The 27,958-nt window shown below is 45.7% G+C and overlaps 33 non-coding genes across 33 annotated transcripts in view; all 33 read right to left on the minus strand.

The window, feature by feature from the left end:
- Positions 1 to 111, minus strand: part of LOC124024005 — a 119-nt gene extending 8 nt beyond the window's left edge. Inside the window, exon 1 of the ribosomal RNA XR_006836850.1 lies at positions 1 to 111. This exon is cut by the window's left edge and continues 8 nt beyond it. This is a non-coding gene — a ribosomal RNA (5S ribosomal RNA).
- A 242-nt stretch (positions 112 to 353) lies between these two features.
- LOC124024006 lies at positions 354 to 472 on the minus strand. The gene has a single exon (XR_006836851.1). It is a non-coding gene; the product is annotated as a 5S ribosomal RNA (ribosomal RNA).
- A 242-nt stretch (positions 473 to 714) lies between these two features.
- On the minus strand, positions 715 to 833 carry LOC124024007. The gene has a single exon (XR_006836852.1). It is a non-coding gene; the product is annotated as a 5S ribosomal RNA (ribosomal RNA).
- A 242-nt stretch (positions 834 to 1,075) lies between these two features.
- On the minus strand, positions 1,076 to 1,194 carry LOC124024008. The gene has a single exon (XR_006836853.1). It is a non-coding gene; the product is annotated as a 5S ribosomal RNA (ribosomal RNA).
- Positions 1,195 to 1,432: 238 nt separating this feature from the next.
- Positions 1,433 to 1,551, minus strand: LOC124024009. The gene has a single exon (XR_006836854.1). It is a non-coding gene; the product is annotated as a 5S ribosomal RNA (ribosomal RNA).
- A 242-nt stretch (positions 1,552 to 1,793) lies between these two features.
- Positions 1,794 to 1,912, minus strand: LOC124024011. Its single transcript, XR_006836855.1, has one exon. It is a non-coding gene; the product is annotated as a 5S ribosomal RNA (ribosomal RNA).
- A 242-nt stretch (positions 1,913 to 2,154) lies between these two features.
- On the minus strand, positions 2,155 to 2,273 carry LOC124024012. Its single transcript, XR_006836856.1, has one exon. It is a non-coding gene; the product is annotated as a 5S ribosomal RNA (ribosomal RNA).
- A 242-nt stretch (positions 2,274 to 2,515) lies between these two features.
- LOC124024013 lies at positions 2,516 to 2,634 on the minus strand. Its single transcript, XR_006836857.1, has one exon. It is a non-coding gene; the product is annotated as a 5S ribosomal RNA (ribosomal RNA).
- Positions 2,635 to 2,876: 242 nt separating this feature from the next.
- Positions 2,877 to 2,995, minus strand: LOC124024015. Its single transcript, XR_006836859.1, has one exon. It is a non-coding gene; the product is annotated as a 5S ribosomal RNA (ribosomal RNA).
- A 242-nt stretch (positions 2,996 to 3,237) lies between these two features.
- Positions 3,238 to 3,356, minus strand: LOC124024016. Its single transcript, XR_006836860.1, has one exon. It is a non-coding gene; the product is annotated as a 5S ribosomal RNA (ribosomal RNA).
- Positions 3,357 to 3,598: 242 nt separating this feature from the next.
- Positions 3,599 to 3,717, minus strand: LOC124024017. The gene has a single exon (XR_006836861.1). It is a non-coding gene; the product is annotated as a 5S ribosomal RNA (ribosomal RNA).
- A 241-nt stretch (positions 3,718 to 3,958) lies between these two features.
- LOC124024018 lies at positions 3,959 to 4,077 on the minus strand. Its single transcript, XR_006836862.1, has one exon. It is a non-coding gene; the product is annotated as a 5S ribosomal RNA (ribosomal RNA).
- A 242-nt stretch (positions 4,078 to 4,319) lies between these two features.
- On the minus strand, positions 4,320 to 4,438 carry LOC124024019. The gene has a single exon (XR_006836863.1). It is a non-coding gene; the product is annotated as a 5S ribosomal RNA (ribosomal RNA).
- A 258-nt stretch (positions 4,439 to 4,696) lies between these two features.
- On the minus strand, positions 4,697 to 4,816 carry LOC124024047. The gene has a single exon (XR_006836890.1). It is a non-coding gene; the product is annotated as a 5S ribosomal RNA (ribosomal RNA).
- Positions 4,817 to 5,058: 242 nt separating this feature from the next.
- On the minus strand, positions 5,059 to 5,177 carry LOC124024020. The gene has a single exon (XR_006836864.1). It is a non-coding gene; the product is annotated as a 5S ribosomal RNA (ribosomal RNA).
- Positions 5,178 to 5,435: 258 nt separating this feature from the next.
- On the minus strand, positions 5,436 to 5,554 carry LOC124024055. The gene has a single exon (XR_006836899.1). It is a non-coding gene; the product is annotated as a 5S ribosomal RNA (ribosomal RNA).
- Positions 5,555 to 5,796: 242 nt separating this feature from the next.
- Positions 5,797 to 5,915, minus strand: LOC124024021. The gene has a single exon (XR_006836865.1). It is a non-coding gene; the product is annotated as a 5S ribosomal RNA (ribosomal RNA).
- Positions 5,916 to 6,156: 241 nt separating this feature from the next.
- Positions 6,157 to 6,275, minus strand: LOC124024022. The gene has a single exon (XR_006836866.1). It is a non-coding gene; the product is annotated as a 5S ribosomal RNA (ribosomal RNA).
- A 261-nt stretch (positions 6,276 to 6,536) lies between these two features.
- LOC124024023 lies at positions 6,537 to 6,655 on the minus strand. Its single transcript, XR_006836867.1, has one exon. It is a non-coding gene; the product is annotated as a 5S ribosomal RNA (ribosomal RNA).
- Positions 6,656 to 6,897: 242 nt separating this feature from the next.
- On the minus strand, positions 6,898 to 7,016 carry LOC124024024. Its single transcript, XR_006836868.1, has one exon. It is a non-coding gene; the product is annotated as a 5S ribosomal RNA (ribosomal RNA).
- Positions 7,017 to 7,258: 242 nt separating this feature from the next.
- Positions 7,259 to 7,377, minus strand: LOC124024027. Its single transcript, XR_006836870.1, has one exon. It is a non-coding gene; the product is annotated as a 5S ribosomal RNA (ribosomal RNA).
- A 247-nt stretch (positions 7,378 to 7,624) lies between these two features.
- LOC124024028 lies at positions 7,625 to 7,743 on the minus strand. The gene has a single exon (XR_006836871.1). It is a non-coding gene; the product is annotated as a 5S ribosomal RNA (ribosomal RNA).
- Positions 7,744 to 7,985: 242 nt separating this feature from the next.
- LOC124024029 lies at positions 7,986 to 8,104 on the minus strand. Its single transcript, XR_006836872.1, has one exon. It is a non-coding gene; the product is annotated as a 5S ribosomal RNA (ribosomal RNA).
- A 242-nt stretch (positions 8,105 to 8,346) lies between these two features.
- Positions 8,347 to 8,465, minus strand: LOC124024030. Its single transcript, XR_006836873.1, has one exon. It is a non-coding gene; the product is annotated as a 5S ribosomal RNA (ribosomal RNA).
- An 8,234-nt stretch (positions 8,466 to 16,699) lies between these two features.
- Positions 16,700 to 16,771, minus strand: trnaf-gaa. Its single transcript has one exon. It is a non-coding gene; the product is annotated as a tRNA-Phe (tRNA).
- Positions 16,772 to 17,961: 1,190 nt separating this feature from the next.
- trnai-aau lies at positions 17,962 to 18,035 on the minus strand. The gene has a single exon. It is a non-coding gene; the product is annotated as a tRNA-Ile (tRNA).
- A 3,855-nt stretch (positions 18,036 to 21,890) lies between these two features.
- Positions 21,891 to 21,963, minus strand: trnaf-gaa. The gene has a single exon. It is a non-coding gene; the product is annotated as a tRNA-Phe (tRNA).
- Positions 21,964 to 22,564: 601 nt separating this feature from the next.
- Positions 22,565 to 22,637, minus strand: trnaf-gaa. The gene has a single exon. It is a non-coding gene; the product is annotated as a tRNA-Phe (tRNA).
- An 82-nt stretch (positions 22,638 to 22,719) lies between these two features.
- On the minus strand, positions 22,720 to 22,793 carry trnai-aau. Its single transcript has one exon. It is a non-coding gene; the product is annotated as a tRNA-Ile (tRNA).
- A 1,028-nt stretch (positions 22,794 to 23,821) lies between these two features.
- On the minus strand, positions 23,822 to 23,895 carry trnai-aau. The gene has a single exon. It is a non-coding gene; the product is annotated as a tRNA-Ile (tRNA).
- An 873-nt stretch (positions 23,896 to 24,768) lies between these two features.
- Positions 24,769 to 24,841, minus strand: trnaf-gaa. The gene has a single exon. It is a non-coding gene; the product is annotated as a tRNA-Phe (tRNA).
- Positions 24,842 to 24,923: 82 nt separating this feature from the next.
- trnai-aau lies at positions 24,924 to 24,997 on the minus strand. Its single transcript has one exon. It is a non-coding gene; the product is annotated as a tRNA-Ile (tRNA).
- Positions 24,998 to 27,408: 2,411 nt separating this feature from the next.
- On the minus strand, positions 27,409 to 27,480 carry trnat-cgu. The gene has a single exon. It is a non-coding gene; the product is annotated as a tRNA-Thr (tRNA).
- Between the last annotated feature and the right edge of the window lie 478 nt (positions 27,481 to 27,958).

A 27,958-nucleotide genomic window follows, 5' to 3' on the forward strand; every position in this document is an offset into this window, starting at 1 on the left:
GCACCTGGTATTCCCAGGCGGTCTCCCATCCAAGTACTAACCAGGCCCGAACCTGCTTAGCTTCCGAGATCAGACGAGATCAGGCGTACTCAGGCCGGTGTGGTCGTAAGCGAGAAACTATCTCTTGGTGCACTATATAAAGTCAAAGTGGGTGTGATTAACAGCTGTTGCATTTTCACCATGTCGATAAGCATCTTTGTGTCACTCAAAAAGTGGAAGAACTTGCATATAATGTAGCCATAATTTGTAGCACAGATTGTTGGATGAAATACAAACTAACCTTGCTTACTTATTTCAAAGCGACGGCACATATTTCAGCCTTGTGGGAAGAAACGGACAAAGGGTTGACAAAAAGCTTACAGCACCTGGTATTCCCAGGCGGTCTCCCATCCAAGTACTAACCAGGCCCGAACCTGCTTAGCTTCCGAGATCAGACGAGATCAGGCGTACTCAGGCCGGTGTGGTCGTAAGCGAGAAACTATCTCTTGGTGCACTATATAAAGTCAAAGTGGGTGTGATTAACAGCTGTTGCATTTTCACCATGTCGATAAGCATCTTTGTGTCACTCAAAAAGTGGAAGAACTTGCATATAATGTAGCCATAATTTGTAGCACAGATTGTTGGATGAAATACAAACTAACCTTGCTTACTTATTTCAAAGCGACGGCACATATTTCAGCCTTGTGGGAAGAAACGGACAAAGGGTTGACAAAAAGCTTACAGCACCTGGTATTCCCAGGCGGTCTCCCATCCAAGTACTAACCAGGCCCGAACCTGCTTAGCTTCCGAGATCAGACGAGATCAGGCGTACTCAGGCCGGTGTGGTCGTAAGCGAGAAACTATCTCTTGGTGCACTATATAAAGTCAAAGTGGGTGTGATTAACAGCTGTTGCATTTTCACCATGTCGATAAGCATCTTTGTGTCACTCAAAAAGTTGAAGAACTTGCATATAATGTAGCCATAATTTGTAGCACAGATTGTTGGATGAAATACAAACTAACCTTGCTTACTTATTTCAAAGCGACGGCACATATTTCAGCCTTGTGGGAAGAAACGGACAAAGGGTTGACAAAAAGCTTACAGCACCTGGTATTCCCAGGCGGTCTCCCATCCAAGTACTAACCAGGCCCGAACCTGCTTAGCTTCCGAGATCAGACGAGATCAGGCGTACTCAGGCCGGTGTGGTCGTAAGCGAGAAACTATCTCTTGGTGCACTATATAAAGTCAAAGTGGGTGTGATTAACAGCTGTTGCATTTTCACCATGTCGATAAGCATCTTTGTGTCACTCAAAAAGTGGAAGAACTTGCATATAATGTAGCCATAATTTGTAGCACAGATTGTTGGATGAAATACAAACTAACCTTACTTATTTCAAAGCGACGGCACATATTTCAGCCTTGTGGGAAGAAACGGACAAAGGGTTGACAAAAAGCTTACAGCACCTGGTATTCCCAGGCGGTCTCCCATCCAAGTACTAACCAGGCCCGAACCTGCTTAGCTTCCGAGATCAGACGAGATCAGGCGTACTCAGGCCGGTGTGGTCGTAAGCGAGAAACTATCTCTTGGTGCACTATATAAAGTCAAAGTGGGTGTGATTAACAGCTGTTGCATTTTCACCATGTCGATAAGCATCTTTGTGTCACTCAAAAAGTGGAAGAACTTGCATATAATGTAGCCATAATTTGTAGCACAGATTGTTGGATGAAATACAAACTAACCTTGCTTACTTATTTCAAAGCGACGGCACATATTTCAGCCTTGTGGGAAGAAACGGACAAAGGGTTGACAAAAAGCTTACAGCACCTGGTATTCCCAGGCGGTCTCCCATCCAAGTACTAACCAGGCCCGAACCTGCTTAGCTTCCGAGATCAGACGAGATCAGGCGTACTCAGGCCGGTGTGGTCGTAAGCGAGAAACTATCTCTTGGTGCACTATATAAAGTCAAAGTGGGTGTGATTAACAGCTGTTGCATTTTCACCATGTCGATAAGCATCTTTGTGTCACTCAAAAAGTGGAAGAACTTGCATATAATGTAGCCATAATTTGTAGCACAGATTGTTGGATGAAATACAAACTAACCTTGCTTACTTATTTCAAAGCGACGGCACATATTTCAGCCTTGTGGGAAGAAACGGACAAAGGGTTGACAAAAAGCTTACAGCACCTGGTATTCCCAGGCGGTCTCCCATCCAAGTACTAACCAGGCCCGAACCTGCTTAGCTTCCGAGATCAGACGAGATCAGGCGTACTCAGGCCGGTGTGGTCGTAAGCGAGAAACTATCTCTTGGTGCACTATATAAAGTCAAAGTGGGTGTGATTAACAGCTGTTGCATTTTCACCATGTCGATAAGCATCTTTGTGTCACTCAAAAAGTTGAAGAACTTGCATATAATGTAGCCATAATTTGTAGCACAGATTGTTGGATGAAATACAAACTAACCTTGCTTACTTATTTCAAAGCGACGGCACATATTTCAGCCTTGTGGGAAGAAACGGACAAAGGGTTGACAAAAAGCTTACAGCACCTGGTATTCCCAGGCGGTCTCCCATCCAAGTACTAACCAGGCCCGAACCTGCTTAGCTTCCGAGATCAGACGAGATCAGGCGTACTCAGGCCGGTGTGGTCGTAAGCGAGAAACTATCTCTTGGTGCACTATATAAAGTCAAAGTGGGTGTGATTAACAGCTGTTGCATTTTCACCATGTCGATAAGCATCTTTGTGTCACTCAAAAAGTTGAAGAACTTGCATATAATGTAGCCATAATTTGTAGCACAGATTGTTGGATGAAATACAAACTAACCTTGCTTACTTATTTCAAAGCGACGGCACATATTTCAGCCTTGTGGGAAGAAACGGACAAAGGGTTGACAAAAAGCTTACAGCACCTGGTATTCCCAGGCGGTCTCCCATCCAAGTACTAACCAGGCCCGAACCTGCTTAGCTTCCGAGATCAGACGAGATCAGGCGTACTCAGGCCGGTGTGGTCGTAAGCGAGAAACTATCTCTTGGTGCACTATATAAAGTCAAAGTGGGTGTGATTAACAGCTGTTGCATTTTCACCATGTCGATAAGCATCTTTGTGTCACTCAAAAAGTGGAAGAACTTGCATATAATGTAGCCATAATTTGTAGCACAGATTGTTGGATGAAATACAAACTAACCTTGCTTACTTATTTCAAAGCGACGGCACATATTTCAGCCTTGTGGGAAGAAACGGACAAAGGGTTGACAAAAAGCTTACAGCACCTGGTATTCCCAGGCGGTCTCCCATCCAAGTACTAACCAGGCCCGAACCTGCTTAGCTTCCGAGATCAGACGAGATCAGGCGTACTCAGGCCGGTGTGGTCGTAAGCGAGAAACTATCTCTTGGTGCACTATATAAAGTCAAAGTGGGTGTGATTAACAGCTGTTGCATTTTCACCATGTCGATAAGCATCTTTGTGTCACTCAAAAAGTGGAAGAACTTGCATATAATGTAGCCATAATTTGTAGCACAGATTGTTGGATGAAATACAAACTAACCTTGCTTACTTATTTCAAAGCGACGGCACATATTTCAGCCTTGTGGGAAGAAACGGACAAAGGGTTGACAAAAAGCTTACAGCACCTGGTATTCCCAGGCGGTCTCCCATCCAAGTACTAACCAGGCCCGAACCTGCTTAGCTTCCGAGATCAGACGAGATCAGGCGTACTCAGGCCGGTGTGGTCGTAAGCGAGAAACTATCTCTTGGTGCACTATATAAAGTCAAAGTGGGTGTGATTAACAGCTGTTGCATTTTCACCATGTCGATAAGCATCTTTGTGTCACTCAAAAAGTGAAGAACTTGCATATAATGTAGCCATAATTTGTAGCACAGATTGTTGGATGAAATACAAACTAACCTTGCTTACTTATTTCAAAGCGACGGCACATATTTCAGCCTTGTGGGAAGAAACGGACAAAGGGTTGACAAAAAGCTTACAGCACCTGGTATTCCCAGGCGGTCTCCCATCCAAGTACTAACCAGGCCCGAACCTGCTTAGCTTCCGAGATCAGACGAGATCAGGCGTACTCAGGCCGGTGTGGTCGTAAGCGAGAAACTATCTCTTGGTGCACTATATAAAGTCAAAGTGGGTGTGATTAACAGCTGTTGCATTTTCACCATGTCGATAAGCATCTTTGTGTCACTCAAAAAGTGGAAGAACTTGCATATAATGTAGCCATAATTTGTAGCACAGATTGTTGGATGAAATACAAACTAACCTTGCTTACTTATTTCAAAGCGACGGCACATATTTCAGCCTTGTGGGAAGAAACGGACAAAGGGTTGACAAAAAGCTTACAGCACCTGGTATTCCCAGGCGGTCTCCCATCCAAGTACTAACCAGGCCCGAACCTGCTTAGCTTCCGAGATCAGACGAGATCAGGCGTACTCAGGCCGGTGTGGTCGTAAGCGAGAAACTATCTCTTGGTGCACTATATAAAGTCAAAGTGGGTGTGATTAACAGCTGTTGCATTTTCACCATGTCGATAAGCATCTTTGTGTCACTCAAAAAGTGGAAGAACTTGCATATAATGTAGCCATAATTTGTAGCACAGATTGTTGGATGAAATACAAACTAACCTTGCTTACTTATTTCAAAGCGACGGCACATATTTCAGCCTTGTGGGAAGAAACGGACAAAGAGTTGAAATTCCAAAACAGTGGCAAAAAGCTTACAGCACCTGGTATTCCCAGGCGGTCTCCCATCCAAGTACTAACCAGGCCCGAACCTGCTTAGCTTCCGAGATCAGACGAGATCAGGGCGTACTCAGGCCGGTGTGGTCGTAAGCGAGAAACTATCTCTTGGTGCACTATATAAAGTCAAAGTGGGTGTGATTAACAGCTGTTGCATTTTCACCATGTCGATAAGCATCTTTGTGTCACTCAAAAAGTGGAAGAACTTGCATATAATGTAGCCATAATTTGTAGCACAGATTGTTGGATGAAATACAAACTAACCTTGCTTACTTATTTCAAAGCGACGGCACATATTTCAGCCTTGTGGGAAGAAACGGACAAAGGGTTGACAAAAAGCTTACAGCACCTGGTATTCCCAGGCGGTCTCCCATCCAAGTACTAACCAGGCCCGAACCTGCTTAGCTTCCGAGATCAGACGAGATCAGGCGTACTCAGGCCGGTGTGGTCGTAAGCGAGAAACTATCTCTTGGTGCACTATATAAAGTCAAAGTGGGTGTGATTAACAGCTGTTGCATTTTCACCATGTCGATAAGCATCTTTGTGTCACTCAAAAAGTGGAAGAACTTGCATATAATGTAGCCATAATTTGTAGCACAGATTGTTGGATGAAATACAAACTAACCTTGCTTACTTATTTCAAAGCGACGGCACATATTTCAGCCTTGTGGGAAGAAACGGACAAAGGGTTGACCAAAGGGTTGACAAAAAGCTTACATACAGCACCTGGTATTCCCAGGCGGTCTCCCATCCAAGTACTAACCAGGCCCGAACCTGCTTAGCTTCCGAGATCAGACGAGATCAGGCGTACTCAGGCCGGTGTGGTCGTAAGCGAGAAACTATCTCTTGGTGCACTATATAAAGTCAAAGTGGGTGTGATTAACAGCTGTTGCATTTTCACCATGTCGATAAGCATCTTTGTGTCACTCAAAAAGTGGAAGAACTTGCATATAATGTAGCCATAATTTGTAGCACAGATTGTTGGATGAAATACAAACTAACCTTGCTTACTTATTTCAAAGCGACGGCACATATTTCAGCCTTGTGGGAAGAAACGGACAAAGGGTTGACAAAAAGCTTACAGCACCTGGTATTCCCAGGCGGTCTCCCATCCAAGTACTAACCAGGCCCGAACCTGCTTAGCTTCCGAGATCAGACGAGATCAGGCGTACTCAGGCCGGTGTGGTCGTAAGCGAGAAACTATCTCTTGGTGCACTATATAAAGTCAAAGTGGGTGTGATTAACAGCTGTTGCATTTTCACCATGTCGATAAGCATCTTTGTGTCACTCAAAAAGTGAAGAACTTGCATATAATGTAGCCATAATTTGTAGCACAGATTGTTGGATGAAATACAAACTAACCTTGCTTACTTATTTCAAAGCGACGGCACATATTTCAGCCTTGTGGGAAGAAACGGACAAAGGGTTGACAAAAAGCTTACAGCACCTGGTATTCCCAGGCGGTCTCCCATCCAAGTACTAACCAGGCCCGAACCTGCTTAGCTTCCGAGATCAGACGAGATCAGGCGTACTCAGGCCGGTGTGGTCGTAAGCGAGAAACTATCTCTTGGTGCACTATATAAAGTCAAAAGTGGGTGTGATTAACAGCTGTTGCATTTTCACCATGTCGATAAGCATCTTTGTGTCACTCAAAAAGTGGAAGAACTTGCATATAATGTAGCCATAATTTGTAGCACAGATTGTTGGATGAAATACAAACTAACCTTGCTTACTTATTTCAAAGCGACGGCACATATTTCAGCCTTGTGGGAAGAAACGGACAAAGAGTTGAAATTCCAATAGACAGTGGCAAAAAGCTTACAGCACCTGGTATTCCCAGGCGGTCTCCCATCCAAGTACTAACCAGGCCCGAACCTGCTTAGCTTCCGAGATCAGACGAGATCAGGCGTACTCAGGCCGGTGTGGTCGTAAGCGAGAAACTATCTCTTGGTGCACTATATAAAGTCAAAGTGGGTGTGATTAACAGCTGTTGCATTTTCACCATGTCGATAAGCATCTTTGTGTCACTCAAAAAGTGGAAGAACTTGCATATAATGTAGCCATAATTTGTAGCACAGATTGTTGGATGAAATACAAACTAACCTTGCTTACTTATTTCAAAGCGACGGCACATATTTCAGCCTTGTGGGAAGAAACGGACAAAGGGTTGACAAAAAGCTTACAGCACCTGGTATTCCCAGGCGGTCTCCCATCCAAGTACTAACCAGGCCCGAACCTGCTTAGCTTCCGAGATCAGACGAGATCAGGCGTACTCAGGCCGGTGTGGTCGTAAGCGAGAAACTATCTCTTGGTGCACTATATAAAGTCAAAGTGGGTGTGATTAACAGCTGTTGCATTTTCACCATGTCGATAAGCATCTTTGTGTCACTCAAAAAGTGGAAGAACTTGCATATAATGTAGCCATAATTTGTAGCACAGATTGTTGGATGAAATACAAACTAACCTTGCTTACTTATTTCAAAGCGACGGCACATATTTCAGCCTTGTGGGAAGAAACGGACAAAGGGTTGACAAAAAGCTTACAGCACCTGGTATTCCCAGGCGGTCTCCCATCCAAGTACTAACCAGGCCCGAACCTGCTTAGCTTCCGAGATCAGACGAGATCAGGCGTACTCAGGCCGGTGTGGTCGTAAGCGAGAAACTATCTCTTGGTGCACTATATAAAGTCAAAGTGGGTGTGATTAACAGCTGTTGCATTTTCACCATGTCGATAAGCATCTTTGTGTCACTCAAAAAGTGCAAGAACTTGCATATAATGTAGCCATAATTTGTAGCACAGATTGTTGGATGAAATACAAACTAACCTTGCTTACTTATTTCAAAGCGACGGCACATATTTCAGCCTTGTGGGAAGAAACGGACAAAGGTTGAAATTGACAAAAAGCTTACAGCACCTGGTATTCCCAGGCGGTCTCCCATCCAAGTACTAACCAGGCCCGAACCTGCTTAGCTTCCGAGATCAGACGAGATCAGGCGTACTCAGGCCGGTGTGGTCGTAAGCGAGAAACTATCTCTTGGTGCACTATATAAAGTCAAAGTGGGTGTGATTAACAGCTGTTGCATTTTCACCATGTCGATAAGCATCTTTGTGTCACTCAAAAAGTGGAAGAACTTGCATATAATGTAGCCATAATTTGTAGCACAGATTGTTGGATGAAATACAAACTAACCTTGCTTACTTATTTCAAAGCGACGGCACATATTTCAGCCTTGTGGGAAGAAACGGACAAAGGGTTGACAAAAAGCTTACAGCACCTGGTATTCCCAGGCGGTCTCCCATCCAAGTACTAACCAGGCCCGAACCTGCTTAGCTTCCGAGATCAGACGAGATCAGGCGTACTCAGGCCGGTGTGGTCGTAAGCGAGAAACTATCTCTTGGTGCACTATATAAAGTCAAAGTGAGTGTGATTAACAGCTGTTGCATTTTCACCATGTCGATAAGCATCTTTGTGTCACTCAAAAAGTGCAAGAACTTGCATATAATGTAGCCATAATTTGTAGCACAGATTGTTGGATGAAATACAAACTAACCTTGCTTACTTATTTCAAAGCGACGGCACATATTTCAGCCTTGTGGGAAGAAACGGACAAAGGGTTGACAAAAAGCTTACAGCACCTGGTATTCCCAGGCGGTCTCCCATCCAAGTACTAACCAGGCCCGAACCTGCTTAGCTTCCGAGATCAGACGAGATCAGGCGTACTCAGGCCGGTGTGGTCGTAAGCGAGAAACTATCTCTTGGTGCACTATATAAAGTCAAAGTGGGTGTGATTAACAGCTGTTGCATTTTCACCATGTCGATAAGCATCTTTGTGTCACTCAAAAAGTGCAAGAACTTGCATATAATGTAGCCATAATTTGTAGCACAGATTGTTGGATGAAATACAAACTAACCTTGCTTACTTATTTCAAAGCGACGGCACATATTTCAGCCTTGTGGGAAGAAACGGACAAAGGGTTGACAAAAAGCTTACAGCACCTGGTATTCCCAGGCGGTCTCCCATCCAAGTACTAACCAGGCCCGAACCTGCTTAGCTTCCGAGATCAGATTTTTTATTTTTTTATTTTTTTATTACAAAAATTATTATTTTACATTATATACAAATTAAATATACACAATCCATTTTAATCAACACAATACTTGACATTGGCAGGCAAACATTTCACCCCTATCAAATCAAAAATAGAGAAATTCAAATACCAAAACTCAAATTATACTACCATTGCATACAATACTTTGCTAAACCACATTCCACAAGAATAGAGAGTTTCAACGCACCTCCTTATCAAGTAGAAACTAAGACATTCTCAAAACAATTCTTTCAAATTTGTACTGATATCTCCAAAAATGTTACACATCAAAACCCATACACCAAACCACCATCCTCCCCCACAGCAATAAATCCACAATCCTTCATAAACACCCTCTCAAAATCCTCCTGCTTAGACCTATACATCAATCCTACATCCTTCCTTACCAAACCATCAAACACCTTCCACACTGTCACCCTCTTTCCCTCAAACCTTGCCAAGTTCCTCCTTATATATACTGCAAAGCTTGCATGTGACAGCAAAAAATTCAATACAATATTCACCCCTTCACATGCTGACCCACTCCAAACAATACCAAACACCTCCAATCAACCCCGCCTATTAATCCTTCTCCCCAGTACGTTTCTAACATATCCCTCAACCTCACATAGAACCCAGCTACATCAGCAACTCTCGCTTCAAGAGAGCGAGAGTTACACCCCTTCTGAAAAAACCTACACTCGATCCCTCCGATGTCAACAATTACAGACCAGTATCCCTTCTTTCTTTTCTCTCCAAAACTCTTGAACGTGCCGTCCTTGGCCAGCTCTCCCGCTATCTCTCTCTGAATGACCTTCTTGATCCAAATCAGTCAGGTTTCAAGACTAGTCATTCAACTGAGACTGCTCTCCTCTGTATCACGGAGGCGCTCCGCACTGCTAAAGCTAACTCTCTCTCCTCTGCTCTCATCCTTCTAGATCTATCGGCTGCCTTCGATACTGTGAACCATCAGATCCTCCTCTCCACCCTCTCCGAGTTGGGCATCTCCGGCGCGGCCCACGCTTGGATTGCGTCCTACCTGACAGGTCGCTCCTACCAGGTGGCGTGGCGAGAATCTGTCTCCTCACCACGCGCTCTCACCACTGGTGTCCCCCAGGGCCCTGTTCTTGGCCCTCTCCTATTCTCGCTATACACCAAGTCACTTGGCTCTGTCATAACCTCACATGGTCTCTCTTATCATTGCTATGCAGACGACACACAATTAATCTTCTCCTTTCCCCCTTCTGATGACCAGGTGGCGAATCGCATCTCTGCATGTCTGGCAGACATATCAGTGTGGATGACGGATCACCACCTCAAGCTGAACCTCGGCAAGACGGAGCTGCTCTTCCTCCCGGGGAAGGACTGCCCGTTCCATGATCTCGCCATCACGGTTGACAACTCCATTGTGTCCTCCTCCCAGAGCGCCAAGAACCTTGGCGTGATCCTGGACAACACCCTGTCGTTCTCAACCAACATCAAGGCGGTGGCCTGTTCCTGTAGGTTCATGCTCTACAACATCCGCAGAGTACGACCCTGCCTCACACAGGAAGCGGCGCAGGTCCTAATCCAGGCACTTGTCATCTCCCGTCTGGATTACTGCAACTCGCTGTTGGCTGGGCTCCCTGCCTGTGCCATTAAACCCCTTCAACTCATCCAGAACGCCGCAGCCCGTCTGGTGTTCAACCTTCCCAAGTTCTCTCACGTCACCCCGCTCCTCCGTTCTCTCCACTGGCTTCCAGTTGAAGCTCGCATCCGCTACAAGACCATGGTGCTTGCCTACGGAGCTGTGAGGGGAACGGCACCTCAGTACCTCCAGGCTCTGATCAGGCCCTACACCCAAACAAGGGCACTGCATTCATCCACCTCTGGCCTGCTCGCCTCCCTACCACTGAGGAAGTACAGCTCCCGCTCAGCCCAGTCAAAACTGTTCGCTGCCCTGGCCCCCAATGGTGGAACAAACTCCCTCACGACGCCAGGACAGCGGAGTCAATCACCACCTTCCGGAGACACCTGAAACCCCACCTCTTTAAGGAATACCTAGGATAGGATAAGTAATCCCTCTCACCCCCCCCTTAAGTTTTAGATGCACTATTGTTAAGTGACTGTCCCACTGGATGTCATAAGGTGAATGCACCAATTTGTAAGTCGCTCTGGATAAGAGCGTCTGCTAAATGACTTAAATGTAAATGTAACACAGTCAAACATCATGTGCATCAGATTTTCATCTTTATCTGTGCATACATCACACACACGAGACACTGACCTGTCTACCTGATGTAACACCACCTTGGTAAAAACACGGTTGTGCCTCAACATAAAATCTAAATGGGTACATTCAATACTATTGAGCCTCACTACCATGTTTTCCCACAACCTCTCAACTTCCATCCCTGGAAAAACTTGCCTCCACACTTTCTCCGATGCAGGCGCCCTGACCTTCCTGGTAATAAGCGCCCAGTATAAGGCCCTCACCTGGGTAGAGGATAATGCTTGCATATTCTCCCCACATTTCACCTGCATCTCAGGCAAGGTCTCTAAGACTCCATTACTCAGATGATTGTCCAACAGCCTCACCCACTCCCCTGGAACACACTCCTTTATCCTATCATACATTCTCAACACCATCCCTTTCCTGACATCCTCATCTACACCCCAGACAGTATCTAAGATCGCCTGCTCAGGCAGGAACCCTGGCACCACCTCATACCTAAAGTCCCTCAGTCTTATCATACCCGCCTTCATTATTACCTTACTCTCCAGCATATTTCCCTCTGATTTCAGCATTGGGTTCAGAAAAACTGGTATATTCAAAATCACCCCAATAGAGTCACACTCATAACTTACCTGCGGTAGGAACTCCGCCCATGCCCTGAACACCTCCTGATAAAACTCAGGCACCTCTGCATACATGCTGGGCTTGAAACACATTAACAACCCATAATCTCCACAACCTCCACTCTTATGCAACCAATGCCTGAAAAACTCCTTCCACCCCTGACCCTCCTCCCCATACAAAAACCGTTGTACTCTCTTCACCCTCATGGCTTTTAACTTCACCTCCAGATCTATTAATCTCAAACCAACCCTATCATAATCTGCTATCATTACATCATGAGCAATCTTCACCCCCTTCCCACCCCACAGGAAATCAGACACTAAATTATTAATTCCCTTCAGAACCCATACAGGCATGTCCATAACCCCTAAGGTATACACACATTTTGAGATTAACAATGCATTCACCACAACCACTTTCCCCCTCAATTTTAATTTCCTTTGTTTCCAGTAATTCAGAGTCGTCTTTATTTTATTAATCACCCCTGTCCAAGTTAAGTCCCTCGCCTCCCGCTCATCTACCCCAATATTCACACCCAAAATTCTCACGTGCCCCTTAACAGTCTTAAAAGGAATGTTACATGTAGACATAACAGTATCATCAGTACATAACATTTGAGACTTTTCAACATTCACCTTAGCCCCAGAAGCTCTTCCATACACATCAAAACACTTCATCAGACAATTCACACTCTCTCCATCCCGCAAAGTACAGGTGGTGTCGTCAGCATAATGATGCAGTACACTGACGCCTCCCCCGGGAGGTCCACTCCATTCACTCCTCCATTCTGCTTTACAAACGCCGCTAAAGGCTCTACTGAGATGCTGTATAGCAGTGCAGACAATGGACAACCCTGCCTAACAGACCTGCCCAGGGGAAAAGGATCAGTTAGCACACCATTACATTTCACGACACTGCATGCTGACCCATACAATAGCTTCACCCATCCTTTAAGACGAGGCCCAAACCCAAATCTTGCCAAGGCCTCTAACAGGAACCGATGCTCCACCCGATCAAAGGCTTTATTCAGATCTAGGCAGAGCACCGCCCCACCCACCTCCCCCATCTGCTTCACCACATCCCGGATAGTGCAGAGGGTGTCCACTACATCCCGCCCGGAACTCCATAGGCCTGAGTAGGTGCTATGATGCTTCCCATCACCTTATTCAACCTATTAGCCATTATCTTAGCAAGCACCTTATTGTCGGCGTTCAAAAGGGTTATTGGTCTGTAGTTCTCTAATTTCAGTCTGCTCCCCTTCCCTTTGTATAACACAGTCAACACACCCATAGCTAAAGATTCAGGGACTACCCTCTTCTCCTCCATACACACATACACACGCAGCATTAGTGGGGCCAGTATGTCACTAAACTCACGGTAAAACTCTGCAGTAAGACCATCTGAACCCGGGCTCTTATTCAAGTTCAGTCCCAATATGGCTGCTTTAACCTCTGCCAATGTAAAATCAGCCTCTACATCCTCAGTCGACACCCTAGCCTCCACTGCTTCTAGCACTCTTCTCATACACACTTCATCTACCCCACCCGACGTAAATAATCCCTTATAAAAAGAATGCACTGTATTCAAAATTCCTTCCAGATCTGTCACCCTCTCCCCCTCTCATTTAACAGCTCAGTTAGAAAATTCTTTTCCTGCTTCCTCCTTTCTAACCCCAGGAAAAAAGCAGTATTTCTCTCCCCTCCACCACATACTGTGCTCTACTCCTCACCACTGCCCCCATACACCTGTGCCTCTCTACGACCCTCAACTCCTCCCTCACCCTCAGGTACTCTGTCACATCATAGCCTGGGCAGTTTTCTACCTTTTCTAACTCCAATAACAGGCGAGATTTAAGAATCCCCTCCTCCCTCCTCCTTATCACATTTGCCCGTCTTGCACTAGATATTGCCAGCCGCTTAAACTCCCCTTTTAATCCTTCCCACCACACACTCACATCAGACTCAAATAGAGGATCTGACACGGCGTCATTCACACACCCTTTCACTGCAGCCCTAAACCCCTCATCCTTCAACATACTGGCATTAAGACACCACAAACCACCCCCTCCCTCCCCTGATGCACCCAGCCTGAAAAGCAGAGCATCATGGTCACTAAAAAATGTTTGTGAATACTTTACCCCCACAACCAAGTGCTCAATCTCTCTATTAGCGAGACACAAATCTATACGTGACTGCTTTAGCTCACCCCTCACCACTTGTCTTCGAGAGAACACCCGCTTATCTGGATTCCTCTCCCTCCATATATCCACCCAATCCTCATCCTGCATTAGCCTTAATAGCGCTCCCCGAGATGAGTCAGAGCTAAAATGTGCGCTACTTGAGGCATCTAGCCTATCCATGTCATGTTTTGTCTTATATTGTCTTGTCATTTTGCTTTTCCTTCTGTTCGTTTTCCCCCTGCTGGTCTTTTTAGGTTCGTTCCCCTTTTTCTCTCTCCCTCCCTCTCTCTCTTCTCTCTGTCGTTCCGTTCCTGCTCCCAGCTGTTCCTATTCCCCTAATCAATCATTTAGTCTTCCCACACCTGTTCCCTATCTTTTCCCCTGATTAGAGTCCCTATTTCTCCCCTTGTTTTCCGTTTCTGCCCTGTCGGATCCTTGTTGTTCACCGTGCTGTGTCTTTGTATCGCCCTGTCGTGTCGTGTTTCCCTCAGATGCTGCGTGGTGAGCAGGTGTCTGAGTCTGCTACGGTCAAGTGCCTTCCCGAGGCAACCTGCAGTTTATTATCGAGTCTCCAGTCAGTTCTCGTGATTACGAGTGAAATTGTTTTTATGCTTTATTTACCGCTCCGATTTGTCTAGGAGTATTGCTATTTCCTTAAACTGGATTAAAGACTCTGTTTTCGCCAAGTCGCTTTTGGGTCCTCATTCACCTGCATAACAGGTCCTTGCCACACTCAGCTTTCTGTAAATCCATCTGAGCTCTTCCACATCTCGCATCTTCTCCCACCACACCCTCTGATGAATTTAACCATTCTACCGCACTGTCCATACTTGATCCCAGCTCCGTCACCCCCATCTCTGCAGACTTGCTACGATTTCTCACCCCTTCATCTATCCCACTGATCCCCTCCATATCATTCTCCTCTCCCAGCTCACTTTCCTCCACACTCTCTCTTCCTCATCTACTGAGCTTCTCTCATTCATTATCTCAAACTCTTCACCCACCCTTTCACCACATATACAGTTAAATGATTCACATTCCTCACATCTCCTTCTTCTCTCAGGACACTCCCGTGCATAATGCCCCTGCTCCATACATTTGTAACACCTAAATTCAGGGCAATCACGTACTACATGACCAGGCTGAATACAAAGCCTACACACTTTCACCTGCCTGTCATGTATAACCCTGAAATATTCAGCCCCCTCCAGAGTCTCAAACTTCGTCGAATATGGCAACGATTGGACATTGTTTGTAAATCGTACCTTACAGAAACGCGTACCGTCTGCAATTTCCGTTCCAGGCCACATTCTCCTCTTGATTGTAGACACTGCTGTGACTCCCCATCCAGCCAATTTATTTATTATATCCTCATCTGAGATATATGTCGGTAAATTCAGAAAGGACACCACCAGTTCATCATGTGACAAATCCTTCGCCATTACACATGAGTCTTTAATTTTAAATCCATCCATAAGTCTCTCCTTCCCTTTGGCATGACTCATTGTTATCTCATATTTATTCTTCGTTTTAAAACGACACCCCACCACCAAACCGCGTACCTCCTTGATCCCCCGTAGAAGCTCCATCATCGTTATCTTGTCCTCCCCAATGATCTCCACCGCCACTGTTAACCTTCTTTCAAACACCCGGGAACAGCCCGCTCCCCAGCCATCTTTTCTCCTGCAGCACCTCTGTCAGTCTTCATTTCCCCTTTCGAATTCTTCCCAGTAGTCAAAGCCATATCGTCCACTCTTCGGTCCGAATCAGAAACCACCTCCACTGTTAAACTTCTTTCAAACACCCGGGAACAGCCCGTTGCTCAGCCATCTTTTCTCCTGCAGCACCTCTGTCAGTCTTCATTTCCCCTTTTGAATTCTTCCCAGTAGTCGAAGCCATATCGTCCACTTTTCGGTCCAAATCAGAAACCAATCTCCTACTCACATTCATGCTTCTTTACAAGTCGGTTTGGTCTTTCAAACTTCCTTTAAGGAAATGAAAAAACCTTTCCCCTAACAGCGCAAGCTGCTAGGGGAAAATTCTTCAATAAGAATTGTTTAACAAAAATCACCAACCAAAAAATAAAAGATTTACTTCAAAACAGCAAACAATGTATTTCTCCAACTCAACAACCAACTCCCTCCAAACACTTCCTCAATCCCAAAAAATGGGCGTGGTCAGGCCGGTGTGGTCGTAAGCGAGAAACTATCGCTTGGTGCACTATATAAAGTCAAAGTGCAGCCTTGTCTTACGACAACCTACTGTCATGTAAACAATGACAAGAAACTGTCATGTAACAATGACAAGAAACTCTCATGTAACACTGATGTCACAATGTCAGATGAAAAAGAAAGACATTACTTACTTTCAGAGAGCAGCGTATCACACACTCTAACCAACTGAGCTAACCGGCCGCTGGCTACAGAGCACAATTGTTGAGATGCACCGAGCCTCTGCAAGTGCTGGAGCGCAAACTAACGAGTCCACCAACAGCATAGCCTGACAAGACTGGACACTCTTGGTTGCTCCTTTGGCAATTCCAAACAGCTGGGGAATTTGATCAATTGGTATTGTGTTTGCTTAGCATGCTATAGGTAGTGGGATCGATGCCCGCATTCCCCAAAAACATATTTTTTTGTAGATCCAAGAAAGCTGCAGTTCACACTTCATGCAGCCTTGTCTTACGACAACCTACTGTCATGTAGCAATGACAAGCAACTTTAATGTAACACTGATGTCAAAATGTCAGATGAAAAAGCAAGACATTACTTACTTTCAGAGGAGCAGCGTAGCACACACCATTGAGGCCCACAAACAAAGCTGTGGAACATTTCTATGAAGCCAGAGCATAAAGAAAGAACAAATACAGATGCCGAAACCCAGGATCAAACAAGGACCTTTAGATCTTCCGTCTAACGCTCTCCCAACTGAGCTATTCCGGCAATTCAATCAACATAATTCTGTGGCACCCTTGAAAATTCACATGCATGTGACTCATAATTTTGACACTGAAAATGTACATAATAGCCAGTATGGGGATCAAACAGATGACCTTGAGGTTTTTAGCACCACACTCTAACCAACTGAGCTAACCGGCCATTTGCTATTTTGCTCAATTGTTGAAATGCACCAAGCCTCTGCAAGTGCTGGCACATCAACAAACAAGTCCACCAACAGCATATCCTGACCAGAATGGACCCTCTTGGTTGCTTCTTGCGGAAATTCCAAACGGCTGGGGAATTAGCTCAAATGCTTTGCACGCGTGAGGTAGTGGGATCGATGCCCACATTCTCCAAAAGCACATTGTTTTATGGATCCAAGAAAACTCCAGTTCACACTTCATGCAGCCTTGTCTTACGACAACCTACTGTCATGTAAACAATGACAAGAAACTGTCATGTAACAATGACAAGAAACTCTCATGTAACACTGATGTCACAATGTCAGATGAAAAAGAAAGACATTACCTACTTTCAGAGAGCAGCGTATCACACACTCTAACCAACTGAGCTAACCGGCCGCTGGCTACAGAGCACAATTGTTGAGATGCACCGAGCCTCTGCAAGTGCTGGAGCGCAAACTAACAAGTCCACCAACAGCATAGAATGACAAGACTGGACACTCTTGGTTGCTCCTTGTGGCAATTCCAAACAGCTGGGGAATTTGATCAATTGGTATTGTGTTTGCTTAGCATGCTATAGGTAGTGGGATCGATGCCCGCATTCCCCAAAAGCAAATTTTTTTGTGGATCCAAGAAAGCTGCAGTTCACACTTCATGCAGCCTTGTCTTACGACAACCTACTGTCATGTAGCAATGACAAGCAACTTTAATGTAACACTGATGTCAAAATGTCAGATGAAAAAGCAAGACATTACTTACTTTCAGAGGAGCAGCGTAGCACACACCATTGAGGCCCACAAACAAAGCTGTGGAAAGTTTCCTTGAAGCCAGAGCATAAAGAAAGAACAAATACAGATGCCGAAACCCGAGATCGAGCCAGGGATCTTTATATCTTCAGTCTAACACTCTCCCAACTGAGGTATTCCGGCAATGCACTCAACCTAATTCCGTGGCACCTTTGACAATTCACATGCATGTGACTCATAATTTTGACACTCAAAATGTACATAATAGCCAGTATGGTGATAGAACCCATGACCTTGGCATTATTAGCACCACACTCTAACCAACTGAGCTAACCGGCCATTTGCTATTTTACTCAATTGTTGGAATGCACCGAGCCTCTGCAAGTGCTGGCACTTCAACAAACAAGTCCAACATCAGCATAGCCTGACAAGACTGGACCCTCTTGGTTGCTTCTTGCGGAAATTCCAAACGGCTGGGGAATTAGCTCAAATGTTTGCACGCGTGAGGTAGTGGGATCGATGCCCACATTCTCCAAAAGCACATTGTTTTATGGATGCAAGATAACTCCAGTTCACACTTCATGCAGCCTTGTCTTACGACAACCTACTGTCATGTAGCAATTACATTTACATTTAAGTCATTTAGCAGACGCTCTTATCCAGAGCGACTTACAAATTGGTGCATTCACCTTATGACATCCAGTGGAACAGTCACTTTACAATAGTGCATCTAAATCTTAAAGGGGGGAAGAGGGAATACTTATCCTATCCTAGGTATTCCTTAAAGAGGTGGGGTTTCAGGTGTCTCCGGAAGGTGGTGATTGACTCTGCTGTCCTGGCGTCGTGAGGGAGTTTGTTCCACCATTGGGGGCCAGAGCAGCGAACAGTTTTGACTGGGCTGAGCGGGAGCTGTACTTCCTCAGTGGTAGGGAGGCGAGCAGGCCAGAGGTGGATGAACGCAGTGCCCTTGTTTGGGTGTAGGGCCTGATCAGAGCCTGGAGGTACTGAGGTGCCGTTCCCCTCACAGCTCCGTAGGCAAGCACCATGGTCTTGTAGCGGATGCGGGCTTCAACTGGAAGCCAGTGGAGAGAACGGAGGAGCGGGGTGACATGAGAGAACTTGGGAAGGTTGAACACCAGACGGGCTGCGGCGTTCTGAATGAGTTGAAGGGGTTTAAAAATCAAATAAAATCAAATCAAATTTTATTTGTCACATACACATGGTTAGCAGATGTTAATGCGAGTGTAGCGAAATGCTTGTGCTTCTAGTTCCGACAATGCAGTGATAACCAACAAGTAATCTAACTAACAATTCCAAAAAAAACTACTGTCTTATACACAGTGTAAGGGGATAAGGAACATGTACATAAGGATATATGAATGAGTGATGGTACAGAGATGGCACAGGCAGGGAGCCCAGCCAACAGCGAGTTGCAGTAATCCAGACGGGAGATGACAAGTGCCTGGATTAGGACCTGCGCCGCTTCCTGTGTGAGGCAGGGTCGTACTCTGCGGATGTTGTAGAGCATGAACCTACAGGAACGGGCCACCGCCTTGATGTTGGTTGAGAACGACAGGGTGTTGTCAGGATCACACCAAGGTTCTTAGCGCTCTGGGAGGAGGACACAATGGAGTTGTCAACCGTGATGGCGAGATCATGGAACGGGCAGTCCTTCCCCGGGAGGAAGAGCAGCTCCGTCTTGCCGAGGTTCAGCTTGAGGTGGTGATCCGTCATCCACACTGATATGTCTGCCAGACATGCAGAGATGCGATTCGCCACCTGGTCGTCAGAAGGGGGAAAGGAGAAGATTAGTTGTGTGTCGTCTGCATAGCAATGATAGGAGAGACCATGTGAGGTTATGACAGAGCCAAGTGACTTGGTGTATAGCGAGAATAGGAGAGGGCCTAGAACAGAGCCCTGGGGGACACCAGTGGTGAGAGCGCGTGGTGAGGAGACAGATTCTCGCCACGCCACCTGGTAGGAGCGACCTGTCAGGTAGGACGCAATCCAAGCGTGAGCCGCGCCGGAGATGCCCAACTCGGAGAGGGTGGAGAGGAGGATCTGATGGTTCACAGTATCGAAGGCAGCCGATAGATCTAGAAGGATGAGAGCAGAGGAGAGAGAGTTAGCTTTAGCAGTGCGGAGCGCCTCCGTGATACAGAGGAGAGCAGTCTCAGTTGAATGACTAGTCTTGAAACCTGACTGATTTGGATCAAGAAGGTCATTCAGAGAGAGATAGCGGGAGAGCTGGCCAAGGACGGCACGTTCAAGAGTTTTGGAGAGAAAAGAAAGAAGGGATACTGGTCTGAAATTGTTGACATCGGAGGGATCGAGTGTAGGTTTTTTCAGAAGGGGTGCAACTCTCGCTCTCTTGAAGACGGAAGGGACGTAGCCAGCGGTCAGTGATGAGTTGATGAGCGAGGTGAGGTAAGGGAGGAGGTCTCCGAAATGGTCTGGAGAAGAGGGGAGGGGATAGGGTCAAGCGGGCAGGTTGTTGGGCGGCCGGCTGTCACAAGACGCGAGATTTCATCTGCAGAGAGAGGGAGAAAGAGGTCAGAGCACAGGGTAGGGCAGTGTGAGCGAACCAGCGGTGTCGTTTGACTTAGCAAACGAGGATCGGATGTCGTCGACCTTCTTTTCAAAATGCTTGACGAAGTCGTCTGCAGAGAGGGAGGAGGGGGGAGGATTCAGGAGGGAGGAGAAGGTGGCAAAGAGCTTCCTAGGGTTAGAGGCAGATGCTTGGAATTTAGCATGGTAGAAAGTGGCTTTAGCAGCAGAGACAGAGGAGGAAAATGTAGAGAGGAGGGAGTGAAAGGATGCCAGGTCCGCAGGGAGGCTGCAGTTTTCCTCCATTTCCGCTCGGCTGCCCGGAGCCCTGTTCTGTGAGCTCGCAATGAGTCATCGAGCCACGGAGCGGGAGGGGAGGACCGAGCCGGCCTGGAGGATAGGGGACATAGAGAGTCAAAGGATGCAGAGAGGGAGGAGAGGAGGGTTGAGGAGGCAGAATCAGGAGATAGGTTGGAGAAGGTTTGAGCGGAGGGAAGAGATGATAGGATGGAAGAGGAGAGAGTAGCGGGGGATATATGGAGAGAGCGAAGGTTGGGACGGCTCGATACCATCCGAGTAGGGGCAGTGTGGGAGGTGTTGGATGAGAGCGAGAGGGAAAAGGATACAAGGTAGTGGTCGGAGACTTGGAGGGGAGTTGCAATGAGGTTAGTGGAAGAACAGCATCTAGTAAAGATGAGGTGGAGCGTATTGCCTGCCTTGTGAGTAGGGGGAGGGTGAGAGGGTGAGGTCAAAAGAGGAGAGGAGTGGAAAGAAGGAGGCAGAGAGGAATGAGTCAAAGGTAGACGTGGGGAGGTTAAAGTCGCCCAGAACTGTGAGAGGTGAGCCGTCCTCAGGAAAGGAGCTTATCAAGGCATCAAGCTCATTGATGAACTCTCCGAGGGAACCTGGAGGGCGATAAATGATAAGGATGTTAAGCTTGAAAGGGCTGGTAACTGTGACAGCATGGAATTCAAAGGAGGCGATAGACAGATGGGTAAGGGGAGAAAGAGAGAATGACCACTTGGGAGAGATGAGGATCCCAGATGCCGGTGCCACCACCCCGCTGACCAGAAGCTCTCGGGGTGTGCGAGAACACGTGGGCGGTCGAAGAGAGAGCAGTAGGAGTAGCAGTGTTGTCTGTGGTGATCCATGTTTCCGTTAGTGCCAAGAAGTCGAGGGACTGGAGGGAGGCATAGGCTGAGATGAACTCTGCCTTGTTGACCGCAGATCGGCAATTCCAGAGGCTACCGGAGACCTGGAACTCCACGTGGGTCGTGCGCGCTGGGACCACCAGATTAGGGTGGCCAAGACTGGCCACGCGGTGTGGAGCGTTTGTATGGTCTGTGCAGAGAGGAGAGAACAGGGATAAACAGACACATAGTTAACAGGCTACAGAAGAGGCTACGCTAATGCAAAGGAGATTGGAATGACAAGTGGACTACACGTCTCGAATGTTCAGAAAGTTAAGCTACGTAGCAAGAATCTTAGCAATGACAAGCAACTTTAATGTAACACTGATGTCAAAATGTCAGATGAAAAAGCAAGACATTACTTACTTTCAGAGGAGCAGCGTAGCACACACCATTGAGGCCCACAAACAAAGCTGTGGAAAGTTTCCTTGAAGCAAGAGCATAAAGAAAGAACAAATACCGCAACCCGGGATCGAACCAGAGACCTTTAGATCTTCAGTCTAACGCTCTCCCAACTGAGCTATTCCGGCAAATCACCCAACCTAATTCCGTGGCACCCTTGACAATTCACATGCATGTGACTCATAATTTTGACACTCAAAATGTACATAATAGCCAGCATGGTGATAGAACCCATGACCTTGGCGTTAATAGCACCACACTCTAACCAAATGAGCTAACCGGCCATTTGCTATTTTACTCAATTGTTGAAATGCACCAAGCCTCTGCAAGTGCTTGCACTTCAACAAACAAGTCCAACAACAGCATAGCCTGACAAGACTAGACCCTCTTGGTTGCATCTTGCGGAAATTCCAAACGGCTGGGGAATTAGCTCAAATGCTTTGCACGCGTGAGGTAGTGGGATCGATGCCCACATTCTCCAAAAGCACATTGTTTTATGGATGCAAGAAAACTCCAGTTCACACTTCATGCAGCCTTGTCTTACGACAACCTACTGTCATGTAGCAATGACAAGCAACTTTAATGTAACACTGATGTCAAAATGTCAGATGAAAAAGCAAGACATTACTTACTTTCAGAGGAGCAGCGTAGCACACACCATTGAGGCCCACAAACAAAGCTGTGGAAAGTTTCCTTGAAGCCAGAGCATAAAGAAAGAACAAATACAGATGCCGAAACCTGGGATCGAACCAGGGACCTTTATATCTTCAGTCTAACACTCTCCCAACTGTGCTATTCCGGCAATTCACTCAACATAATTCTGTGGCACCCTTGACAATTCACATGTATGTGACTCATAATTTTGACACTCAGAATGTACATAATAGCCAGTATGGGGATCAAACCCATGACCTTGGCGTTATTAGCACCACACTCTAACCAACTGAGCTAACCGGCTATTTGTTATTTTGCTCAATTGTTGAAATGCACCGAGCCTATGCAAGTGCTGGCACGTCAACAAACAAGTCCACCAACAGCATAGCCTGACAAGACTGGACCCTCTTGGTTGCTTCTTGCGGAAATTCCAAACGGCTGGGGAATTAGCTCAAATGCTTTGCACGCGTGAGGTAGTGGGATCGATGCCCACATTCTCCAAAAGCACAATGTTATATGGATCCAAGAAAACTCCAGTTCACACTTCATGCAGCCTTGTCTTACGACAACCTACCCTCATGTAAACAATGTCAAGAAACTGTCATGTAACAATGACAAGAAACTCTCATGTAACACTGATGTCACAATGTCAGATGAAAAAGAAAGACATTACTTTCAGAGAGCAGCGTATCACACACTCTAACCAACTGAGCTAACCGTCCGCTGGCTACAGAGCACAATTGTTGAGATGCACCGAGCCTCTGCAAGTGCTGGAGCGCAAACTAACAAGTCCACCAACAGCATAGCCTGACAAGACTGGACACTCTTGGTTGCTCCTTGTGGCAATTCCAAACAGCTGGGGAATTTGATCAATTGGTATTGTGTTTGCTTAGCATGCTACAGGTAGTGGGATCGATGCCCGCATTCCCCAAAAGCACATTTTTTATGGATCCAAGAAAGCTGCAGTTCACACTTCATGCAGCCTTGTCTTACGACAACCTACTGTCATGTAACAATGACAAGCAACTTTAATGTAACACTGATGTCAAAATGTCAGATGAAAAAGCAAGACATTACTTACTTTCAGAGAAGCAGCGCAGCACACACCATTGAGGCCCACAAACATAGCTGTGGATAGTTTCCTTGAAGCCAGAGCATAAAGAAAGAACAGTTACAAATGCTAAAAGCTGGGATTGAACCAGGTACCTTTAGATCTTCAGTCTAGCGCTCACCCAACTGAGCTATTTCGGAAAATAACTCAACTTCTTCTGTGGCACCCTTGACAATTCACATGCATGTGACTCACAATTTTGACACTCAAAATGTACATAATAGCCAGTACAGGGATCGAACCCATGACCTTGGCGTTATTAGCACCACACGCTAACCAGTTGAGCTAACCGGCCATTTTCTATTTTACTCAATTGTTAAAATGCACCGAGCCTCTGCAAGTGCTGGCACGTCAACAAACAAGTCACCAACAGGATAGCCTGACAAGACTGGACCCTCTACGTTGGTTCTTGCGGAAATTCCAAACGGCTGGGGAATTAGCTCAAATACTTGCATGCGTGAGGTAGTGGGGTCGATGCCCACATTCTCCAAAAGCACATTGTTTTACGGATCCAAGAAAACTCCAGTTCACACTTCATGCAGCCTTGTCTTACGACAACCTACCCTCATGTAAACAATGTCAAGAAACTGTCATGTAACAATGACAAGAAACTCTCATGTAACACTGATGTCACAATGTCAGATGAAAAAGAAAGACATTACTTTCAGAGAGCAGCGTATCACACACTCTAACCAACTGAGCTAACCGTCCGCTGGCTACAGAGCACAATTGTTGAGATGCACCGAGCCTCTGCAAGTGCTGGAGCGCAAACTAACAAGTCCACCAACAGCATAGCCTGACAAGACTGGACACTCTTGGTTGCTCCTTGTGGCAATTCCAAACAGCTGGGGAATTTGATCAATTGGTATTGTGTTTGCTTAGCATGCTACAGGTAGTGGGATCGATGCCCGCATTCCCCAAAAGCACATTTTTTGGTGGATCCAAGAAAGCTGCAGTTCACACTTCATGCAGCCTTGTCTTACGACAACCTACTGTCATGTAACAATGACAAGCAACTTTAATGTAACACTGATGTCAAAATGTCAGATGAAAAAGCAAGACATTACTTACTTTCAGAGAAGCAGCGCAGCACACACCATTGAGGCCCACAAACATAGCTGTGGATAGTTTCCTTGAAGCCAGAGCATAAAGAAAGAACAGTTACAAATGCTAAAAGCTGGGATCGAACCAGGTACCTTTAGATCTTCAGTCTAACGCTCTCCCAACTGAGCTATTCTGGCAAATAACTCAACATAATTCTGTGGCACCCTTGACAATTCACATGCATGTGACTCACAATTTTGACACTCAAAATGTACATAATAGCCAGTATGGGGATCGAACCCATGAACTTGGCGTTATTAGCACCACACTATAACCAACTGAGCTAACCGGCCATTTGCCATTTTCCTCAATTGTTGAAATGCACCGAGCCTCTGCAAGTGCTGGCACGTCAACAAACAAGTCCACCAACAGCATAGCCTGACAAGACTGGTCCCTCTTGGTTGCTTCTTGCGGAAATTCCAAACGGCTGGGAATTAGCTCAAATGCTTTGCACGCATAAGGTAGTGGGATCGATGCCCGCATTCCCCAAAAACACATTTTTTTGTGGATCCAAGAAAGCTGCAGTTCACACTTCATGCAGCCTTGTCTTACAACAACCTACTGTCATGTAGCAACGACAAGCAACTTTAATGTAACACTGATGTCAAAATGTCAGATGAAAAAGCAAGACATTACTTACTTTCAGAGAGCAGCGTATCACACACTCTAACCAACTGAGCTAACCGGCCGCTGGCTACAGAGCACAATTGTTGAGATGCACCGAGCCTCTGCAGGTGCTGGAGCGCAAACTAACATGTAATGTATTCCTATGGGGAGAGAAGTCAATGCAAACTCTTTGAAGTAAACACCTTCTTTTAACTATTAAGGGTTAATGCCACACGGTCAATGTTAGGCTTGCACAGATCGGAAGGACCTTAGGAACATACCTGAGGTCGAATTGTGCTTCTCACCCTAACGGTTCTCTCACTGTCACCCAAAAGCAAATGACGTTGTGGGGCAGGCTTCATTTTGGGCCTACTTTTCTAATGGTCGCTGCGCTTAGACCGAGCGAGCTACGGTCAAGCGGGATATCTCGTTGAACTCGGCACGGCCTAGAGATTATGTTTATGCCGTTGCCTGCTCTCTGTGTCTTTGAGCACCGCACTTTTTAACTCCATCCTTGCTGTGTGTGCGTGTGAGAGCTTTTCTTTGACATCTGTTGGGAGAAATGACTGATTTACAGTTCATGAGGGTTACCTAGTCACACATATGAAGTTTAGGAAGGATGTGACTTTTTTAACCCTTCAAACAGACAGTGTGACCCAATTAAAGGCACTTCCGGTTGGCACAGGAAGCTATAAGTAAACACATGTCTTGATTCACATAGCCACTTACAGAATCCTGAGTTTTAAGTCTTTAAGTTAAGAATGGACTGATCTACGATCTACAAAGGGTTGAATGTAGTCATTTTCACCTTTGAAGGTTATGTACATCAAAACACCTTTTGGGTCAATTTAACCACTTCCGGTTGCTCCAGGAAGCTTAGAATCGACACAGGTAGACCTCATAGTGGTCTGATGGACTGTCATAGACGACAGGTTCATAAGGCATTCATAACTCGCATAGGGTTCAGGTTGAATTTAGAGGTGCAGGCAATGTATTCCTATGGGGAGAGAAGTCAATGCAAACTGTTTGATGTAAACACCTTCTTTTAACTGGTATGGGTTAATGCCACACGGTCAAGGTTAGGCTTGCACGGATCGGGAGGACCTCAGGTACGTTCCTGAGGTCGATTTGTGCTTCTCACCTTAACGGTTCTCTCACTGTCACCCAAAAGCAAATGACATTGAGGGCCAGCCTTCATTTTGGGCCTACTTTTCTAATGGTCGCTGTGCTTAGACCGAGCGAGCTACGGTCAAGCGGGGCATCTTGTTGAACTCGGCACGGCCTAGAGAATATGTAAATGCCATTGTAGGCTTTGTGTGTCTTTAAGCACCGCACTTTGTCACTCCATCCTTGCTGTGTGTGTGTTTCTGTGTGTGTGTGTGTGAGAGAGAGCTTTTCTTTGACATCTGTTGGGAGAAATGACTGACTTACAGTTTATGGGGGTTGCTTAATCACACATATAAAGTTTTGAAAAGATCTGACCTTTTTAACCCTTGGAAACTGCCACTGTGACACCATTTAAGGCACTTCCGGTTGGCACAGGAAGCTATAAATAAACTCATATCCTGATTGGGGTATGCTTTTACAGAATTCTGAGTTTTAAGTCTTTACGTTAAGAACTGAGTTATTTACGGAGGGTTTAGTGAGTGTGTGTTATTTCAGAAAATCATAGAAAATCACAGAAATCTCGCAGAGCTCCGCAGCTCACTTTAAAAAGATTCGTAAGAACACTCTGCAACTGGATCTGTAACCGTTGGAAAAAAAACACCTATCCATGAACATCACCAATCTGTCGTTGTACGATTTCTCTTAAATGACGATAGATAAATGGCTGGTTCTTTTTTATTGACACCGGAGGCTCCTTGACTTTGACGTGAAGTGGAAAAATAATTTCTCTATTTTCATTTTGGACCTTTAATCCCAGATAAATGGCCATAACTCAAAAACAGTTGAGGACTAGACGCCATCTTGTTCGGAGCCAACTGGCTCTACTTCCCCTTAATATAACAGTTGTGTTCAAATATTGATACAACATGATTCTTCTACAAAGTCCTCCAATTAATGTAAATTTCCATGGAATTTGAAGTCTTTTCTATAAAGGCACGGATGGGATTTGAACCCATGGTCTTCGGTTTACGAGACCGACGCCTTACCACTTGGCCACCATGCCACCCTATACTGCAATATATATATATATATCAACATTCTGGAAAATAGTAGTTGTGCAAATGTGAATTTGGCACACAAACTCAGTGGAGAAAGGACCTCATACATATATAGCATGCACTCCCCTCTGAGCTTCCATCCCATTTAATTTGCAGATAAAACGCAATATCAATACACTGTACTTTATATATACACCACTCCATTGAAACTACAATGAAATGATAGCAGCAATTCTTAAAACAGGTACGGACAGGGATCGAAAACATGAACTTCAGTTTTTGAAAATGATGCCATAAAAGTTGGCAACCATGCCACTTCTGTTCTATAAATGTACTAACAGGGATTGAACGCATGTTCTTCAGATTAAAAGACCAAATTATTTAGCACATCTCTGTTTCCTGCTTAGAATTTCAACATTCTGGAAAGTAGAAGTTGGGTCTTTGCAAAAAAACATGGAGAAGCTGGGGATTGAACCCAGGACC

The sequence above is a fragment of the Oncorhynchus gorbuscha genome, unplaced genomic scaffold (genome assembly GCF_021184085.1).
Source record: "Oncorhynchus gorbuscha isolate QuinsamMale2020 ecotype Even-year unplaced genomic scaffold, OgorEven_v1.0 Un_scaffold_1746, whole genome shotgun sequence".
NCBI classification, from domain to species: domain Eukaryota; kingdom Metazoa; phylum Chordata; class Actinopteri; order Salmoniformes; family Salmonidae; genus Oncorhynchus; species Oncorhynchus gorbuscha.